The following is a 5,750-nucleotide window of genomic DNA, read 5'->3' as shown; positions in this document are numbered from 1 at the left end:
AGAATTTTTTTGATTTACAAAGCTCTCCTTCAAATATCCCATAAATAAAGGTAGGTCGGAATTGGTGAAAGAAGGGCTTTATACTTTCGGAATAAGGGCAATGAAATTGGAATTCAAACTTAGGGCTTAACAGCGCCTTCAGCAAAGAAATTGTGAACCGCCCTGACCAAGTCGTCAACAAAAATATTCCAACAGTGATAATATAATAAAAAAGACCTGGGAATCAAAAAATTGAAAGGATAGGGGAGTCACAGCCCCCAACCAAGGGAGTGGTTACGTTCACTATGTCCCCCTTATTCCCGACATGCTATGGTGCCCCGGGGCTGTCTCGCGAAGATCTTCGATCCGAACCTTCGCATCTACTCTCTCTTAGAGGATGAGCCACGCCTTCGCTATCGCAAGAATATAGCGATCGAAGAACTATGGCTCAGCTGCTTCGCGTATTACACCGTATTGCCCGAAGGGGGCATGCTGCAAGAGCGTAGGTGAGTGATAAGCATAGGAGGCGTGCCCGAAGGGCAGCGGCAGCAGTGTGGTTCCCGTCGCTAGATTGAGATCTGCAGGGTGGCGGGTACTTCGACTGCCTTGTATCAGGTGAAGAGAGGGGGGTGGTAGGCTTAGTAGGGCTCGAACCTACAATATCACCGTTATGAGCGGTACGTTTCAACCAATTAAACTATAAGCCCCTACGGATCTCTACATGCAATTCGCTCACTTCGGGAAGAGCGGACGGAAAGAGAAGGCCTTTGTCCTATCTGCTTCTTCCTCTTCCCAGGAATGAAGAATTTTCGAAAAAAAAAGATTTTCGTTTTTTATTTTTGTTTATAGATTTCTTATTATTATATAAATAATATTAAGCAAGCGGCCCTTTCGCGACTCAAACAGCCGGTACGCTTTCCGGCTCAAACGGGCGGGGGCTTTCTATTTGCTTGCAATGCCGGCTGTTCGCCTTTAGTTAGAAGTAGAAGTAGAGGGCGCCGTTTGCCCCACACTTCAGAAAAAGTAAAAAAGTATGGATGAAGTAAAAAAAAGTACATAAGGGGTGAGAAAGAAAAACTTGGTTACGGGAACCGAAGGTTAGGCCGACTACTTTAGTAGAGCAAGACCTAAAAAAGTTTATTCCTACCCCTTACCCTTTCTTTCAATGTTGCCAATTCCCAGAATACTAATGTACCCTCGTGTATACAGTTGTCCAACTACCTTCTTCCTCCGACTTCTTTAGCCACTTCCGCCGTATTCGGGAAAGCTTGCTTCGTGGCGGAGCATTTAGCAATGCCAGCAGCCTGGTGAGGGCTGGCTGTCTGAGGACAGGTTAAGGCAGGGCCTGCTGGGCTTGCTTCTCATGAGATTGGGTGAGGGAATCAGAAAGGGTCTCAAAAACCGGGCGGGCGGGCTTTTGGGCACACGGAAAAATGGAAGTGGGTGGAGGGTGCTTCTCAGCTAGAGTTGGGGGTGGGGTCGCTATAGTGGCTAGGGTGAGTCTTCCTACACGGCTGGACGCCCGGTTCTAGACAAAGGGGGGTTACCACCACATCCTTTCCCGATAGACTTGAGGTTCTTCATAGGCAGGCGGGGTAGAAAATCTTCTCTCACTCTCAAAAAGAGAGAGACCTGAGATTACAGAGGAAGGTATTCGGTTCAAAAAAGATACGGCAGTCAGAACAGCTTCAGTCCAAAATTGACTAAGGACAGAAGCAAGCTACAAGCCTTAGCAACCGCTTTCCTGCGGACCTTATGTAAAAAAAAAGCAGCGAAGAAAACAAGACACTAAGTTGTTGCGCTAACTCGCTAGCGCTAGCGCACTACGGCTTTTCAGCCTCCTGCAGGTCCCTTCATTCCCTCCGCCTTACACGGACTTAAAAGAGTACCTAAGGCGGATTAGTGGTTTATTTTCAAAAAAAAGGGATTTTATTTACCGTAGCTTTTAGACAGCTAACAGCTAAGCCACTAATCATACAGCTAATAAAATAAAGTCGGTCACTACTGAGACAGCTCATAAAAGTCGTTTCAGGTTCAAGGGCTAAAGCTTCTCTTAGGAGAATCCCTTCGCTACACTCGACTTAAGGGCACCTACGAACTCACTCATAAGGAAACTCATCAAGTAGGTCTTTCGAGTCTTTCAAGTACTGGCGAAGCTTTAATTGAAGACCTTTCAGTGCCCTTTCGTTTGGTCCCCTGGGTACCTTCTCCGCACTTACAGGTAAGCATTTCAAGTAGAGAAGATCATAAAAGAAGAAATGGGAAGGAGTACTGCCATTATGCGCTATTATTTGAATCCGAAAGTCAATCATTCCCAGCTTTGATATGAAGGTATGGGGGAGATCAAAGGGGAGTATGTTAGTCAAATAGAGGGCTCTCACGGGGGTGTAGTCCACGGCTTTAGCCTTAAGCTAGGTTGGGCTGTAGTTCTTGTATTGGGCGAACCCAAGCGTTAAATAGCGCCGTTTAGTGGCGTGCAGGGAGTAGTCGTCTTGTTGCTGGTAGGTGCGACTATGTGAGTTGACAACAATACACCGCGGTATGTGTGAGTCAAGATTTTACTTAGTGATCCGAAGGAGCAATTTGAATTACTGCAGACTGGTTTCCTCCCATATACCCCCGCTGATGTCTATTTCCTACCATTGAAGAAAATAGAGAAAACTGCTAATTCCACCCACGTCGTAAACGGATGCCCTACCTGATCCATTTCAAATCCAGCCGGAGGTCTTCGAGCCTTGTTACGGACTAAAGTCCTAAAGAAAAGCGACCCCAATCCCTCCCCAGCCCAGGTCAAAGGTCTTCCCGCCCTTTTTGGGGCAGAGTCAAGTTCGTTACGGTCAGCAAATCAGCCCCGCATCGTATCGATAGCGATTCAGATCACCTCCCCAAGCCTGCCTAACCTAATTGTGTGTGAGCAATCAATCGTGACAAGTCGACCGATCCATAATGAAAGCACCTGTAGATAGAAGCCGTTTGTCGACCGGTGGACTCATCCTCAATGCCGTTTAGGCTCTCCAGTTAAGTCGGTTGTCCGCCGCCTTTCTTTCCCATGCCCGAGATGGCCTTATGGGTAGCAGCCTCCCACAGAGATGGCCTTGTGGTCAACTTCTATTCTGCTTGTTGGAAGGTTCGTCCGGATCTCTTCCCCGGTCAACCCACTCAATATCCGAGAGAGGGTAGGCTTTTGGCGGCCGCAGAGACGGCGGATAACGCAGCGGATGATACGTACTTGGAAATAAGCAGATCATAGATAAGTTTTTTCATGCCTTGACTCTCCCTCGGTTCGTTCGGGAATCATGGTAGTCTTTTCATGGAGATTATTGGGAACGGAAATGTGCCTGGGGTTAAGAACAACGAGAAAACTGCCTTCTGTCTGTTGCCATGGAATGTATAGGTAGGGATTGTTTTATGCTTGGAAAGCCCGTTCCGCGCTCTCTATCCCCTTTTTTTGGGGTCCCCATGAACCGCTTTTTAGTATTCGTGTTCGCCTTCGCTCCGCACCTTCCCTTCCACACGGAAGGATCATGGGGTTCTCCCAACATACATATCCGGGGGTGCAACTGTTTAGTAGGCAAGGATCGGAACGGGCGGATCCCAGGTCGAATTCCTGATCTATTCGTTTCAGCCTTAGAGGATTGAGCTTTTTGAGAGCACCGCACTGCGATTGAATGGCGGATTTCAATGATGAAGAGAAAAGTCTAGTTCTCTTTTCATTTGAAAGGGGAATGGATGTCTTATTGAGAGTGATTACGGAAGAACCTTTTCATAGAGGAGAGCGATAGGCCGGTTTGAAGAGCAAGCTTGAAAATAAATGGAGAGGTCATTCATTCATAGCAGAAAAAGCGCTCACTCACTCGTATCTGAAAAGGCAGGCGGGGGGCTCTCTATCCTGAAGATAATATTTTTTTCATTCTTAAAAGCCTTCTTTCATAGATAATCAGTAGTATTCCTCTCGCTAGCTATTCTGAGTAAGAGGGGGAGGACTTGATGTGACTACTATTAGACCTCCAACCCCGAGAGACTCTACAATCATTATGGGCGGATAACCCTTTCCCTTCCCTTCTATAGAGAGGTTGCCCCTTTCTCCCCGGGTAGTTCACTCACTCCCAGTGCCTACCATTTCTATATACTTTTGAAAAAAAGAGAGGTAGGGCTAGGAGCTCAATATTGGAAGAGCGCCCCCTCTTTTCTTCGGGAAATCGAGTTAGCTGGGCTGGTTCCCTGTCCCCGATATGTAACGAAAAGATTGATGGGTTTACCGCATTCATTCATGAAAGCACTAGCCTCTCTCTGGTGGGCCTTTACCTTTCAAATAGAAGAGGGGGGTAGTCGCAGCAGGAGAAGCACCCCTAAACCCCTGAGATCACTCGACCCCGACCGGTCAATCTCCTGTCATTGCTATCTCGTGCGCGAAGGGTTGCTCATGCTTCCCAAACGTCACGCATTTTTTAGGTCATTAGTCAACAGCTCCCTGGACAGCGAAATAGGGGTGACTTCACATTGTTTCCTGACACGCCTATCTTTGTTTTAGGGAAATCCTCTCCCCGTTCAGGCGGATGCCGCACCTTGCGCTTGTGAATGAGTGTGATATATACCTCTTTGCTCAGCACGTGACTGTGTACCCCTAAAATGGAAGCTGCATGTCTTCGCCCGCTCCCGGTTCTCTATGCTCGGTTCCACAATCAATCCCAGATCCATCTATTTGAGGGAGGTCCAATTCCGCGCTCTTCTAATTGCTTAGAAGTAGAAGGGTTCAAGAACCCCTTTACATCTAGGGCTCATCGAAGCCCTATTCTGTGTATATTCAGGAACAGGGCTATCAAATGGTCGACTGCGAAACCCATCAGGGTTCCAAAATTGTATACTATTACGATGCCCTCGATCGGCGATCGTTCAACGGACTACTTTTGCGATGTCTGTCACATGAAGAAGCTCAGCAAGCCTTGCAAGAAGTACATGCTTTACTAATAGGGGCATAGTCATAGTTGTTTGCTGGGTTGGTTTTGCTCTCTACCTTCTCACGGTGGGATGGAAACAAGAGAGGTCAACTGGAGTGGAAGCCAAAAGACGGGGCCGAGAATCTGTGATCGATCCGAAGAACCACTCCCAGATACGATTCTGCTCCCCCTTCGTACTACCATGAGATTCTTGCCCGGCTTTCTTTCGGCTTAAGAAGGCTGCGGTGAGAATGAGAATCACTTCGGAACTCTAGGGGAATGGGCGTTTTAGGGTAGGGCGGGATCTAAAAGCTCTCCAACGTGTTGCGGAGCCTTCGGCCGTGAGAGGGCTGAAAAGGAAGCTCGAACGAAGTGAGAGGGTGGATGTAATTCAGCTCGAACGAAGTGAGAGGGTGGATGTAATTCAGCTCGAACGAAGTGAGAGGGTGGATGTAATTCAGCTCGAACGAAGTGAGAGGGTATGAATTCCTAAATCCATTTACCTCGACCAGGATCAACTCCTTCTATGCCCCAGGAAAAGGCGAAAAGTAAAGCAGTCATCAAGCCAGAGCTAGTTTCACAGCTACCGATTCGCACCCGCGGGTCAAAGAAGACCAATAAAATCTCGATTCAGCATAAGCAAGGGATGAGAGAGGCCTTACGAGGGCTCTTTCCCACTTAATAGATTCATTCCTTCGTTACGGCGGTTGTGGGTACCTGCCGTTCAGAGATGCTATCAGAGTAGGAAAGTTAGCCAAGTTCTCCTGCCTAGTTTAGATAAAGCACCCCTTATCGCCCCACGGCATCTGGTTAGGACACAAAGCTTATTCTATT

The 5,750-nt window shown here is 47.6% G+C and overlaps 1 non-coding gene across 1 annotated transcript; it reads right to left on the bottom strand.

The window, feature by feature from the left end:
* Positions 1 to 612: 612 nt before the first annotated feature.
* Positions 613 to 686, bottom strand: trnI(CAT). The gene has a single exon. It is a non-coding gene; the product is annotated as a tRNA-Met (tRNA).
* Between the last annotated feature and the right edge of the window lie 5,064 nt (positions 687 to 5,750).

The sequence above is a fragment of the mitochondrial genome of Solanum lycopersicum, assembly GCF_036512215.1.
Source record: "Solanum lycopersicum bio-material TGRC:LA1421 mitochondrion, complete genome".
Classification (NCBI taxonomy): domain Eukaryota; kingdom Viridiplantae; phylum Streptophyta; class Magnoliopsida; order Solanales; family Solanaceae; genus Solanum; species Solanum lycopersicum.
The sequence above is the reverse complement of the archived record's forward strand: the minus strand, read 5'-3'. Positions and strand labels throughout refer to the sequence as shown.